We start from the raw sequence: 15,000 nt of genomic DNA, 5'->3' as shown, positions 1-15,000 counted from the left end.
CCACCAACACAAAGACATCGACAAACCTCGTGTAAATTATCCTCACATCAAATCCTTTCCACACTTCCCGACCTTCTATTCTTTTTTCTCGGGAACAGCTGATTTGTAACGCCGGGAACAGCTGATTTGTAACGCCGGGAACAGCTGATTTGTAACGCCGGGAACAGCTGATTTGTAACGCGACTGTTCCCCTTAAATATATAACAAACACTAATTCCGGACCATAAACATGCTTTTCGTTGGTAGAAAATAAATTGCTTCTGTACCGTTCTAATAGAACCTATTACTCATTATATACAATAAAACAGTCAAATACAAGGGCGCTCAATTCACTATTTGTGGTGAAGGCGTCAAGCAGAATATGTCATGCATGCCGAGATATATAGGTGTGTGTCGGTGAGTGAGTGACTGAGTTTGAGTGAATAAATTAGTTTGTGTTTGGGTTTGTGTGTGCGAGGGTGTGAATGTGTGTGTGTGTGTGTGTGTGTGTGTGTGTGTGTGTGTGTGTGTGTGTGTGTGTGTGTGTGTGTGTGTGTGTGTGTGTGTGTGTGTGTGTGTGTATGTGTATGTGTATGTGTGTGTGTGTATGTGTGAGCGAGAGAGAGAGAGAGAGAGAGAGAGAGAGAGAGAGAGAGAGAGAGAGAGAGAGAGAGAGAGAGAGAGAGAGAGAGAAAGAGAGGGTGAGAGTGAGTAAGAGAGAGAGAGAGAGAGAGAGAGGGGGAGAGAGAGAGAGAGAGAGAGAGAGAGAGAGAGAGAGAGAGAGAGAGAGAGACGGACAGATGGAGAGTATAAATATATGCATTATATTTCTCTAAATACACCCACATACGCATGGACGCACGTACGAAAAGACACCACCCTGGTACTACCCACACCCTAACCCGCCTCATGTACGTGGCAGTCTATCACCACCCACGCCCACTGTCTACCACCACCCACGCCTCCTGTATGCACTCAGACCCTCAAGTGCACATGTTGACACGGCCATCGTCGACCCTCACAAGCTATCCATCTGTTCCAACAGCGACGGATCTACCATATATTAGCGTTGTCCAAACTGGGGTCCGCAACATAGATCATGAGGGTACGTGAACAAACATTACGTTGTGTATTCTTAAAGCACTTTGGTATTAAATCATCTTTTTTATTCGTTTATTAAATTCGAATCTATTGACCAACAATCCTGCCACGCGGTCTTTTCATAATTAGTATATCATTTGCATTGTAAAACAGTTTGTTTAGCCATGGTGGGCGGGGGAGGGGGTCCGTAACGGTACAAGAAGGTAATAAAGGGTACGATAGGCGAAAATGTTTGGACAACTAATACCAATAATACAAAATACGGGACCCAAAAACAAAGAAAGAAAGAAAGAAAAAAACAATCAAAACCATTATCATAATAATTAAAAACCGATAACGGAAGCATTTCCTTGTCCAGAAGACGGACATTCACAGAGAAGGTCAGCAATTAAAGATCATAAAACATGCATTACCTGTAATTTTTTTTCTCGTGTGTGTGTCTCTCGGAAAATCGATATAACGATACAAAAAACACCATAGTAATGACGTGTTATTAATCTTGTCCTTCTTGTTGGTTTTCGGGTAAGTAGTCCAACCAAATTATTATCATTAACCGTTCTCTCTCTCTCTCTCTCTCTCTCTCTCTCTTTCTCGTTCTTCCTATCTTTTCTCTATCTCCCTATCTTCCTATTTCTTCGTTTCTCTTTATCCCTCTCCTTCTCCTTCTTCTCCCTCTCCCTGTCTCACCCTCCCCTCCCTCCCCCTCTCTCCCTCTCCCCTCTCTCTCTCTCTCTCTCTCTCTCTCTCTCTCTCTCTCTCTCTCTCTCTCTCTCTCTCTCTCTCTCTCTCTCTCTCTCTCTCTCTCTCTCTCTCTCTCTCTCTCTCTCTCTCTCTCTCTCTCTCTCTCTCTCTCCCTCTCCCTTCCCTCTCCCTCTCCCTCTCCCTCTCCCTCTCCCTCTCCCTCTCCCTCTCTCTCTCTCTCTCTCTCTCTCTCTCTCTCTCTCTCTCTCTCTCTCTCTCTCTCCCTCCCCCTCTCTCTCTCTCCTTTTTCATCTATTTTACCCTTCTCTCGTTTTCCCTCTTTACCTCCCACATCATCCGCGTCGACAGCCCTCCATTCCGTCTCACGTAAACCCTCATCCTGACCAAGAAAAAAAAAGAAAATAAAAAAAAACACTCATCCAAATAATACCAAAAGAAAACAAAAAACACAGAAATAAACACACGCGAAAAAAGAAGAAAAAACAACATCCCGAAAGAAAAAAATAAAGAAAAAATAATAAAAAATAAAAAAATAAAAATAAAAAACAGAAAAACAGAGAAAAACAACACAGGGGAAAACCGAATAATGCGCGCGTATTGATCCGGCCCCGCAATCATTCATGTGACCCGGACGCCGTAACCTTAAGAAGTTGAGGGAAAAGACCGGACTCGCCAATACGGGGCTGAATAGTTTACTCGGCCATACTCAAGATCGATATCCGAGGCGGACATTATTTACGGGCGGTATTTCGAACGGTTCCGCGCCGATCGAGGAGGCGGAGGTGGAGGTGGAGGAGGTGGAGGTGGAGGTCTAGGTGAAGGAGGAGGTGGAGGTCTAGGTGAAGGAGGTGGAGGTCTAGGTGAAGGAGGTGGAGGTCTAGGTGAAGGAGGTGGAGGTCTAGGTGAAGGAGGAGGTGGAGGTGATGGAGGTGGAGGTCTAGGTGAAGGAGGAGGGTGGAGGTGGAGGAGGGTGGAGGTGGAGGAGGCGGAGGTGGAGGTGAAAGAGGTGGAGGTGAAAGAGGTGGAGGTGGAAGTGGAGGGGAGGTGGAGGTGGAGGGAGGTGGAGGTGGAGGAGGTGAAGGAAGGGGAGGTGGAGGTGAAGGAGGTGGTCTAGGTGAAGGAGGTGGAGGTGGAGGTGGAGGAGGTGGAGGTGGAGGTGAAGGAGGTGAGGTGGAGGTGAACGAGGACGTGGAGGTCTAGGTGAAGGAGGTGGAGGTGGGAAGTGGAGGTGAAGGAGGTGGAGGTCTAGGTGAAGGAGGTGAAGGTCTAGGTGAAGGAGGAGGTGGAAATGGAGGGAGGAGGAGGAGGTGAAGGAGGTGGAGGTGAAGGAGGTGGAGGTCTAGGTGAAGGACGTGGAGGGTTGAATTGAAGAAGAGGTGGAAATGGAGGAGGTGGAGGTGGAGGAGGAGGTGGAGGTGGAGGGTCTAGGAAGGTGGAGGTGGAGGTCTAGGTGAAGGAGGTGGAGGTCTAAGTGAAGGAGGAGGTGGAAATGGAGGAGGGAGGTGGAGGTGAAGGAGGTGGAGGTCTAGGTGAAGGACGTGGAGGTCTAAGTGAAGGAGGAGGTGGAAGTGGAGGAGAAAGTGGAGGAGGAAGTGGAGGTGGATGTGGAGGAGAAAGTGGAGGCGGAAGAGGAGGTGGAAATGGAGGAGAAAGGTCAAGCGGAAGCGGAGGTGGGGTGGAGAAGGAGGTGGAGGGGGGCGTCTCAAGATGGCCTCCGGAAGAGAGGAAGAAAGCCGCGCGGAAGATGCCGTAAGTGCGCGCTCCCTAATTTTGTGCTTTACTTAAACATTCTTATTCAAAACATACTTCCAAATACCAGTACACAAAAAAAGAAGAAAACTATTCCAAACAAACCTTCAAATGAGGCCGCATACCAATTTGCATAACGCTTCTAATCATCTAATAATACATAGCAATTATCTCCTGTCCCCATGCCGTTCTTTCGCCACATCAAATCACCAAAATCGAAGAACAAATCTGAACACCAAATTCACAAGCAAAAATAAGTGAACATTCCCGCAAACCCCATACCTCTCTCCTACCCCCTAGCTCCCCCTCCTCCTCGCCCCTACACCCTAGCTCCCCCTCCTCCTCGCCCCTTGCACACCGTGAGAAATCTGAACGTAACAAATAACCCCATGCGATGACTAAACTTTAAAAAATCCCCGAGTGCGATGACTGAACTTTAAAAAAATCCCAGAATGCGATGAGCTGAACGTAAAAAAATCCCCGAGTGCGATGACTGAACTTTAAGAAATCCCTGATTGCGATGAGCTGAACGTAAAAAAAATCCCTGAATGCGATGAACGTAAAAAAATCCCTGAATGCGATGACTGAACTTTAAAAAATCCCTGAACGCAATGACTGAACTTTTAAAAATCACCCCCGAATGCAATGACTGAACTTTAAAAAATCACTCCCCAATGCGATGACTGAACGTTGCAAATCCCGAAATACGATGCCTGAACGTAACAAACACCAGAAGACGACGAATGCAAAACCCCGCGCAAGCAACCGCAAGAACCCAAAGCAGGAGACGCGAGCAGGACCCCAGCAGGAGGAGGGATGCCACCGGACGTCCAACCCATCTAACCGGAAGTGGCACCTTGGCACCTACGGGAGCGCGCGTCCCTGACGGTGCCTGTGTCCACGTCGCAAAATGGAAAATACGAAATAAATAAAAAAAATTATTGATTAAAAAAATTACCAAAAATCTCAATGAAATGAATATAAACATATAAAAATAATTTTAAAAAATCAAATAAACTAAATTAAAAATAAAATACAGAAACAAGCAAAAAAAGAAAAAAAAGAAAACCCTAATAAATACATCATCAACAATCATAATTAATGATATAAGAAAAGTCCACGTTCGCGGCGGCACTTGGGAACTATACTTCAGTCACTTATTTTCCGCCAATATCAGGTGACTCGGAAGGACTTTCATCAGACAGATACACGGTTACATTGGGAAACTCCGCTAAGTACAGCTTACGTAAAAAAAAGGTCAAACAAACCCATGTTCTTTTTATCTATTGTTTTTTGTTTACTTATATTCTTTTTTCTATCCTCAAACTTTAAATCAAAACGCCTCTTATCCTTCTTATTTTTCCTACAGTTTCATTTAACTTTTCCCAAATCTATTAATTTTTTCCCCATTCATCCCTTTCTTACAAGCATCCACCACACCCTTCCCAATCTCCCTCCACCCCATCCACACCCATCCACCAACCCCATCCACATACAACCTTCTCCATCCTTCCGCCAAGCCATAAATATATCCTTTTCTTCAGAATCTGTCTGTACCATCAACATGCATTGCCCCGCCAAGAGCAACTTGTGATCAATATCCATTCAGCCCCGGGGCAAGAATTACCCTTTTTTGCTGCTGTTGTTATCAACTGGTATATTTTTGTCCCCCATTCTTTATTGGTGATAACGTAAAAAAAAGAGAGAGAGAATAGCGTAGGCACACGGAGATGATGAAGGGCGAGTGGCGTAAGGAGAGGGAGTGGGCGTGTGTGTAGCGTTGAGTGGGTGTGAGAGGGAGGGAAAGGGAGGGAGATGGATGGGAGGGAGGAGGAGGAGGAGGAGGAGGAGGAGGAGGAGGAGGAGGAGGAGGAGGAGAGAGAGAGAGAGAGAGAGAGAGAGAGAGAGAGAGAGAGAGAGAGAGAGAGAGAGAGAGAGAGAGAGAGAGAGAGAGAGAGAGAGAGAGACAGAGAGAGGTAGAGACTAAGGGAGAGAGAGGTAGAGACTAAGGGAGAGAGAGGTAGAGACTAAGGGAGAGAGAGGTAGAGACTCAAGGAGAGAGAGGTAGAGACTAAGGGAGAGAGAGGTAGAGACTAAGGGAGAGAGAGGGAGAGAATAAGAGAGAGAACGAAAGACAGAGAGCTAACGAGGAACAGGGAGCGGCCTATGAGAGAAGAGTGAGAAAAGAGGGAAGACAACCGTACCTTCGACGTCGATCCCGAACACCAAACGCACGTGACGTCAGCGCAGTTCCCTCACCTGAAAGGAAAACACTTTTTAATCAACGGCTAATATGCAAATGTATGAAATATTATCAGTTCGAAGGCAAGAACAGAATTTCCATCTTAGTCTAAACCTACCCTACCCTACCTTTATTATTATCTTTATTTTTGTCTTTTGCCTTGGCTTTCGCTTTACCTTACCTTACGTAACTTAACTTTACCCAACTTCGTCTATTCTAACCTGTGCTACCCTAATCTATCCGCTTCTTTACCCTACACTGCCTTGACTCACCTTACCTTACCCTTTTCTTACCTTTCCATCTTCACAAAGCCACCTCCCTCTCTCTTACCCATCAAGGCCCCATCCTTCCCTCTTATCCCACCTACCCATCAACACCCAATACCCTCTTTCCCGTCTCCCGTTTTTCCCCTTCTTTTGTACCTTATTTCCCTTCGCTCTTTCTTTCTTAGCCTCCCTTTACCCAACAGATACACAAACACAGGCACAAACACAGACACAGATACAGACAGACAGACAGACAGACAGACAGACAGACAGACAGACACACACACACACACACACACACACACACACACACACACAAAGACACACACACACACACACACACACACACACACACACACACACACACACACACACACACCACCTCCCCTGCCCCGCCCCCTCCCCCACTGGCAGATGCTCGTCATCAAATAAACTTCCGGGGGAGAAACGGCAGCATCGGAGGCTCGGGCCCCGGCTGGGCATTTCCCATCTCAACGCAAACACGCCTGATCTCGGGAGGGAAGGAAGGAAGGAAGGAAGGAAGGAAGGAAGGAAGGAAGGTAGGAAGGAAGGAAGGAAAGAAGGGAGGAAGGAAAGAAGGGAGGAAGGAAGGGACGGAGGGAGGGAAGGAAGGAAGGAAGGAAGGAAGGAAGGGACGGAGGGGAAGGAAGGAAGGAAGGAAGGAAGGGAGGGAGGAAGGGAGGGAGGAGGTGAGAGGGAGGGAGGAAAGGAGGGAGGGAGGAGGGAGGGAGGAAGGGACGGAGGGAAGGAAAAGAAGGAAAGAAGGGAGGGAGTAAGGGGAGGGGAAGGGATGGGACGGAGGAAGGAAGGAAGGGAGGAAGGAAAGAAGGAGGAGGAAGGGAGGGTGAGAGGGAGGAGGAAGGAAGGAAGGGATGGAGCAAGTGAGGGAGGGAGGGAGGGAAGAGGGGTTCGATAGAGGAAAGAATGAATAAATGAATGAATGAAGGAAGGAAGGATGGAAGTGAAGGAAGGAGGGAAGAGGGGGGTTGGGCAAAAGAAAGGAGGAAGAGAGGGAGGGAAGGAGGGAGGAAGGAAGAAAAGAAAGAAAGGAACGAGGGAAGAGGATGGGAGAGAAAGGGAGGGAGGAGAGGGAGGGGAAGGATGAAGGAAAGAAGAAAGGGAAGATGGGAAGACACAAAAAGCCAGCATGGGAAAGAGAGCGAGAAAAAAATATATATTGACAGAAAAAGTACGTCCCCAGCAAAGAACTTCTGAGGCTGGCAGAGTAGGAGTGCGGGCGAGCGAGCGCGCGCGTGAGCTCCAGCCCTGTCGTGTGTGAGGGGGAGGGGGGAAGCGAAGGAGGGGAGGGGGGGGTACAGCTGATTGGTTCACAGTCTCCCGAGCAACGTCGCCGCGACCAACTTCTGCCGCGCGACGACCAAAATATCCTTTCAACAATCTTTTGGGGATTCGCGACATCACACCTTTCAAACTTTTTTTAATGCATCTTTTTCCGGACTCCGTTTGAACTCCCGGTTCCTTGGGGCATGGAAAAGCAAAGAAGGAGGGAGACAAGAGGGAGAAAGAGGTAGGACGGAGAGGGAAGAAGGGAAGCAAGAGAAGAGGAAGGTAGGGGAGGGAAGAAAGGAACCAAGAGAGAGAGAGAGAGGGAGAGGGGAAGCAAGAGAGGAAGGGAAACGGAGAGGGTGGAGAGGGGGAGAGGGGAGAGAGAGGGGAGAGAGAGGGGAGAGGGAGGGAGAGGGAGGGAGAGAGAGGGAGAGAGGGAGAGAGGGAGAGAGGGAGAGAGAGAGAGAGAGAGAGAGAGAGAGAGAGAGAGAGAGAGAGAGAGAGAGAGAGAGAGAGAGAGAGAGAGAGAGAGAGAGAGAGAGAGAGAGAGAGAGTGTGAGGCCTGAGAATGAAAAGAGGGAAGAAGACGGACTTCTGTTAAAATAATTCGAAATAAACAGACGGGAGGAAAGAAGGAATGTGTGAAACGAAAGCGAAACTATGCAACAGCGAATGAAAGAAGCAGCAGCAAATCTCCGATAAACATAATACACACACTTCTTAGAATAAAGAGGAGCAGACGAGTGAGAGGTATGCTGCAGGATCTACTTATTCCAAGTAAGAAACTGAGGAACTTCCTTCGAGGAATGCGCGGGCGTCAGGAAGGGCGTTTAGGTGGGCGGGAAGGTGAACCCATGGGCGGTAGGTGGGACTATGGGTCGGTGTATGGGCGGTAGGTGGGACTATGGGTCGGTGTATGGGCGGTAGGTGGGACTATGGGTCGGTGTATGGGCGGTAGGAGGGACTATGGGTCGGTGTATGGGCGGTAGGTGGGACTATGGGTCGGTGTATGGGCGGTAGGTGGGACTAGGGGTCGGTGTATGGGCGGTAGGTGGGACTATGGGTCGGTGTATGGGCGGTACGGTGTCTATGGGCGGTTGTGTGATAGAAGGACGGATGGATGGCTGTTTGCATGGGCGTTTAAAAGGGTGTTAAGGGTGGATCTATGGGCGGATATGTGGGTGTTTGAATGGGCATTTCACTGAGCGGGGCATGGTCCTGTGGGCAGAGGGGTGTCGGGATGGGCATCTCCGTGAGGACAAGGCCAGACGGACCATACGAGTGGGCGCCCAGGTACACGGACGGATGCATGGACGGGCGGATGAGTGGGCGTGAGTTCGGGCGGCTTGGCTTATGGCAGGGCGGCGGGCAGACGTAAACAAGAAGCGCGTGAGGTGCTCGTGTATACTAACAGCCCGCCTACGCCCACCAACACGCCTCTTGACAGCCGAACTGACTAACCTCCGCCCACTGAGGCATCCGGAAGCACCTTCGCCACCGAGTCCGCGCCCGGGGATCTCAGCTGGACCCCCCCCCTCCCCACCTTCATGTAAATTAGCCTGTTCACTTATTTTTTTCTTTTCTCTTTATCTCAATTATTCTTGTATCCTCTTGCCAATTTGTCTAACTTCCATCTCTTTGCCTATTTTTCTTATATATTCTCCTATCCTAAAATCGAGTTTTTTTCTCTAGTCATCAACGCGACAAAACGCGACTCCAATAACAACAAAAGCAAACTTGTCTCTGCGAACATAGTACAAGAGCCCAAAAAATGAAAATGCCACGAAGTACAAGCCACAAGGAAGTACAAAGCCCAGAGAACCACAACGTCTCAAGAAGTGTCAAGACCTAAAAGTTCTAAGAAGTCCAAGACCCAAGAAGACCAAAATTCCACAAGTCCAAGACCCATGGAATTCCAAACCCATAAAGTCCCAAGACCCAGCCAAGTCCAAGACCAAGAACCAGGAGATCCAAAACCCACGACATCCTAAACCTGCGAAGTCTAAGCCACCCCACGAAGGCCCAAGAAGAGCACCTGGTCTGACGCCAGGCCAGAGCTGCCTCCCCCTCCCCCTCCCCCCCTCAACCCCCTCCCCGCCCTCGCCCTCACCGCACTACCTGAGTAAACACAAACTGCGGCCCACTCTAAGCCTTCATTATTTATGGAGATTTTTTTTAGCTAACAAAATACGGACCGATTTCGAGGGTCCGGAAGGATTTTTCTAAACTGGCGAATAGGATGTCGTTAATTGGATTTTTCAGCTGCGGAGGGAAGGATCGCACTTCGTTACCATGCTTTAGCCTAAGCAAAATCGGGCACGCACGCACGCACACACACACACACACACACACACACACACACACACACACACACACACACACACACACACACACACGTATGCATGCAGGTAAGTAACTGTAGTAGCAGTGACAGTAACATAACCTAACAAAATTAGTGGTAGCAATAATAGTAGTAACATCATTAAAAATATCATTAACGATAATGATAATGATGCTTGATGTTGCTCAACCCGCGCCATCTTCAGAGCCAAATGCTGTAGCTCATCCCACCGCCCCCCCCCCCACCCCCCCACCCCCCATTCCCGCCCACCCGCCCACACGTGTTCGTCATGAAGCCTCCCGTCAGCACGAGCGGCGCGGGCGGGGAGCCGGAGAGAGGGGCGGCCGCAGCGCACCGCCTTGAGGGGAAACAACCTTGTCCTCACCTCACCTTCTCCCCTTGTCTAACCCCTCGTCGCCTCCATCCTTTTTGTCCCTTCCCCTCTCCCCTACTCCACTCCTCCTTCCCTCACCCCTTCCTCTCTCGCCTCTCCTTCCTCCTTCCCCTCCTCTCTCCTCCTCCTTCCCCCTTCCCCCTTCCCTCCTCTCTCCTTCCCTCACCCCTTCCCCTCCTCTCTCCTCCTCCCTCCCCTCCTCCATTACCGACTCCTCTGAATAAACAACCTCTCACACTCCGTAATGCTCCCTTTGAGACCAACCACGTTAATTGAGCCGCTCTCTGGGGCTCCTCACTCCCACCCCTACCCCCCCACCCCCACTCCTATTTTTCTTAAATGGTCTCGCGATTCGGCCGCTCCTTATAGTGTAAAAAAAATGAAATAAAAAACAATAAAGTGCTACTGTATTTCTCTCTCTCTTTATCTTTCTTTCTTTCTTTCTTTCTCTCTCTCTCTCTCTCTCTCTCTCTCTCTCTCTCTCTCTCTCTCTCTCTCTCTCTCTCTCTCTCTCTCTCTCTCTCTCTCTCTCTCTCTCTCTTTTCTTTTTCTTTCTATCTACCTCTCTCTCTCTCCTTCTCTGATGAGGGTGGGTAGTAGGGAGTAGCTAGAGCGGAGTGGGGAGTGGAAAGTGAGGGGTGATGAGGAAGGAGTGGGGAGTGAGGGGTGGCTAGAGCGGAGGGGGGAGTGGAAAGTGAGGGGTGATGAGGAAGAAGGGGGGAGTGAGGGGTGTGGAGTAGGGAGTGGCTAAAGCAGAGTGGGGAATGGGGAGAGGGGGGTGACGAGGGGGAAGTGGGAAATGCGGAGAGAGAAGTGATGAGTGGGGCATGAAGAGCGAAGAGTGGGAGTAGGGAGAGACGCGTGAGGAATAGGGGGTAGGATGAGACGAGTGAGGAATAGGGGGTAGGATGAGAGAAGTGAGGAGTGGGGGGTGGGGAGAGAGAGGTGATGAGTGGGGCATGAAGAGCGAAGAGTGGGGAGAGAGGAGTGGAAAATGAACAACGAGGAGTGAGAAATCGGAAGTGGAGAGCGAGGAGTGGGAAGAACAAAGTGGGAAGACAGGAGACAATGCGAAGTGGAGAAAGGAGGAGAGAGAGAGAGAGAGAGAGAGAGAGAGAGAGAGAGAGACAGAGAGAGAGAGAGAGAGAGAGAGAGAGAGAGAGAAGACAGCGGAAAGCGGGAGTGCGGAGCGGGAGGAGTAGAGAGCGGAGTAGAACCCCCGCCTACGAATTGTAAAAATAATCAAATGAGCAGGAATCGATGAATATGCTGCCACCCACTCCCTGTATATTGAATTTCCTTGGTTTCAGCCACTCTGCTCGCATGTCCGGCAATAAATTCAATTAAAACCTGTCTGTGAGCAGAAATTTACCCAACTTGAAGTGAATAAAAAAAGTTAATTTACCAACTTGATGTGAATTAAAAAAAAAGAGTTAATTTCAAAGCCCAGGAAATAAGAGATAAAAAGAATAACGAAAAGAGGAAAAAAAAAATCAATCAACAAAAAATCTATAAAAAAAAGTGGTTCTGAAATCAAATGAATTTCAAAAAATGGAATGTAACTCAAATAATTTTCCGAAAACGAAAATAGCGCTAACGATCATGTGAAAGAGAATGGCCGTTAAAAAATGTAAGAGGGAGGAGCTTGAATAAATGAAATCGCAGGAAAGCCAGAACACAGATGTCAACTTCAAATAAATGAAAAAACAAACAAACTCGAAGGCAGATCGATGTTACATTTATTTTCCAGCAAATCAAATTTTACAATAACAATCTTACAACTCATAAAAGGGGCATAATCTCTTGAAGAGAGACACCCTTATTTCTCGAAGCTTTCCGAAACACTTGCTTCACCCCTCCCTCCCTTTCTCCCTTATTCACTTACCTCTGTCACATATATTTCCCTTCTTTCTTTCTTTCTCTCTCTCCCTCCCTCCCTTTCTCCCTCTCCTTTTTTTCCTTACCACCTTCGCTGGCCTCCCTCCTTCACCTTCCCCCCTCACCTCCCCTTTCCTTTCTCTCTCCCTCATCTCCCCTCCCCTCCCCCCTTTCCCCTCGCCGCCCTCCCCTCTGAAGGAGCGATCACGTGCTCAGCGGCCATCCATCCCCGTCAGCTTCCCATTCTTTTCCTCGTCTTGTTTTCCACCTCTCGCCCATTCTTCTTTTTTCCCGCGCCCATTATCTCTCTAAACACCTTTGAACAAATTCCAGGTAAAGCTTAACTACATCCCTCCCCCTCCCCCTCCCCTCTCACTCCATTTCACCCTCTCCCCTCCTCCCTCCCCCTCCCCCAACCCACCCCCTACTCTCCTGTCTTCCGGTCCAGCCCCTGAGATCGATTTTCATTAAAGCTTCATCTGGATTTTAAGACACTTTCTTTTCTTTTCTTTTTTTCTATTATTTTCTTTTCACCTTGTTTTATACTCTATGACCTCCCCCTCCCCCCACTACCTCATCCTCCACGCCCCCTCGTAAAAGTTCCCGTGACACCTTGCTCTTGCGTTTTTCCTTTTAATACCCCGTTGCCCATCTTTCTTATTTTTCTCTCCTCTTGTCTACTTTCTTCTTTTCTTTCTAACATTCTCTCTTCTTCTCTACTTTCTTCTTTTCTCTGCTTTCCTATCTTTTTCTTTCTAACTTTCGCTCTTTCTTACCTTCTTTCTTTTCCCATCTTCATTCCCATTTTCTCTCTTTCTTATCTTCTCTCGTTCTAGTCATTTTTTCTCTTCATCGTATCTCTTTCTTATCATTTCTCTATTCTCTTTCCTTCGTAATTTCTCTTTCTCTCGATTCAGTCCCATTCTCAATAAGACAAAAGCCAAGACCAAAGAAACAAAAATTAACATAAATGAACCAAGCCAATTCGCTTCGAGAGAGAGAGAGAGAGAGGGAGAGAGAGGGAGAGAGAGGGAGAGAGAGGGAGAGAAAGAGGGAGAGGGAGAGGGAGAGGGAGAGGGAGAGAGAGAGAGAGAGAGAGAGAGAGAGAGAGAGAGAGAGAGGAGCCTGGAGCCCTCCGTGTCAGCGTATTGAGAAGTCGGTTCCATCATACGACAAAGGTTGTTCTGTTCAAGGTCTATAGACTTATTTAGACCTTGGTCCCGTTAACCATTGTCTCTGACTTTGCCTGACCTCTCTTACGCTTTACACTCACTCGCTCCATCACTCTCTCCCTCACTCATTCATTCAGTCACTCTTATTCTCACTCACAGTCTCACTTATTAACTCTCATTAACACACTATCTCCGTCTGTCTGTCTGTCTGTCTCTCCTCCGCTTGAACTAGCTTGGAATATAACAATCACATTGACAATTTACCGATCCACTGGTCAAGTATGTAGAAAAAGGAGAGAGCGAGAGCGAGAGAGAGAGAGAGAGAGAGAGAGAGAGAGAGAGAGAGAGAGAGAGAGAGAGAGAGAGAGAGAGAGAGAGAGAGAGAGAGAGAGAGAGAGAGAGAGAAGAGAGAGAGAGAGAGAGAGAGAGAGAGAGAGAGAGAGAGAGAGAGAGAGAGAGAGAAAGAGAGACAGAGAGAGAGAGAGAGAGAGAGAGAGAGAGAGAGAGAGAGGGAGAGAGAGAGAGAGAGAGAGGAAGAGGGAGAGAGAGAGAGAGGGAGAGAGAGAGAGAGAGAGAGAGAGAGAGAGAGAGAGAGAGAGAGAGGAGAGAGAGGGAGAGAGAGAGAGAGGGAGGAGGGGAGGGAGAAAGAGAGAGAGAGAGAGAGAGAGAGAGAGAGAGAGAGAGAGAGAGAGAGAGAGAGAGAGAGAGAGAGAGAGAGAGAGAGAGAGAAAGAAAGTGAGGGAGGGAGGGAGAGAGAGAGGGAGAGAGAGAGAGAGAGAGGGAGAGAGAGAGAGAGAGAGAGAGAGAGAGAGAGAGAGAGAGAGAGAGAGAGAGAGAAACATTCTGAATTCATTAAGTGAAGAGAGCTGAAATGACGTCATAACAGGAGGTGACAGCCCTAACAGAGAAAGACAGAGGGGACGAAGAGGGGACGAGGGGAGGGGGAGAGGAGAGGAGAAAAGGGGAGGGAGGGGACGGGAGAGGAGAGGAGAAAAGGGGAGAGGAGGTGAAGGGAGGGGAGGGACGGGGGAGAGGAGAGGAGAAAGGGGAGGGAGGAGAGGGAGGGAGGGAGGGGAGGGAGGGGAGGGAGGGGAGGGAGGGAGGGAAGGGGAGGGAAGGAAGGGAAGGGAAAGGAGGGGAGGGAGGGAGGGGAGGGAGGAGGAGGAGGGAAAGGAGGGGAGGGGCGGGGTTTCCAGGGCAGGGCTGTGCGAGTGGGCAAGCGGGTGAAGCCCTAGGACGCATTCTAATGAAATTTCAACCCCGAGTCTTTCCCTCAATCGAAAGGGCCGTGAGGGGGACCTTCGCGGCCTCGCTCATGCACACACGACCCGCGCTCAACAGTTATTTTCGTATCTAATATCCGCGCCGACTCCTAAATTGCGCTAATTGCCCGCCATGAAAGCGGAATTGCCCGCCGCCCGCCGCTCCCGCAAGAGGCCGCCCCGCCCGCCCGCCCGTGCTTTACGCCCTCGTCCATAAGGCTGTCTCCATAACGATGGTTTACGGCGCCGCGGTATCAAAAGCGGCGGCGCGTTGTGGCCCGCTGGAGTGCCGTGCGTCACGCGCTCGCGCCTCCAGTGCCACCATCCTCCTGATGAAGTGCCGCCTGCAGCCGTCTCGTGCCTGGCGCCCCGAGGCACCTCCTTGCCGCCCGCTGGCTGCGTGATTGCACCTCACGTGATCTCACTTCCGGTGGGGGAGGGAGGTGATGAAGGAGGGAGGGAGGGAAAAGGAGGAAAGGAGAGAGGGAACTGGAATAGGAGCAGGGAAGAAAGAGACAGAAGAAGAGAAGTGAAGAGAAGAAATGAGAAAAACGGAAAGAACAAAAAAAAGAAACAGAGAAGAAAACAAAAGCAAAGAATGCCAGA

The 15,000-nt window shown here is 49.3% G+C and overlaps 1 protein-coding gene across 25 annotated transcripts in view; it reads right to left on the bottom strand.

The window, feature by feature from the left end:
- Nucleotides 1-15,000, bottom strand: part of Mef2 (myocyte enhancer factor 2) — a 554,695-nt gene that overhangs the window by 177,823 nt on the left and 361,872 nt on the right. For 3 of the 25 annotated variants that reach the window (XM_070133766.1, XM_070133747.1, XM_070133784.1), the window contains one exon: nt 5,736-5,790. The exons of 19 other annotated variants lie outside the window; for them this stretch is intronic. The gene's annotated coding sequence lies outside the window, so the exon portion shown is untranslated. Of the gene's footprint in view, nt 1-5,735; nt 5,791-15,000 lie in introns of those variants that run through there. 3 more of the 25 variants (XM_070133765.1, XM_070133744.1, XM_070133760.1) reach the window with 3 other exon arrangements.

Source organism: Penaeus vannamei, chromosome 19 (assembly GCF_042767895.1).
Source record: "Penaeus vannamei isolate JL-2024 chromosome 19, ASM4276789v1, whole genome shotgun sequence".
Classification (NCBI taxonomy): Eukaryota; Metazoa; Arthropoda; class Malacostraca; order Decapoda; family Penaeidae; genus Penaeus; species Penaeus vannamei.
The sequence above is the reverse complement of the archived record's forward strand: the minus strand, read 5'-3'. Positions and strand labels throughout refer to the sequence as shown.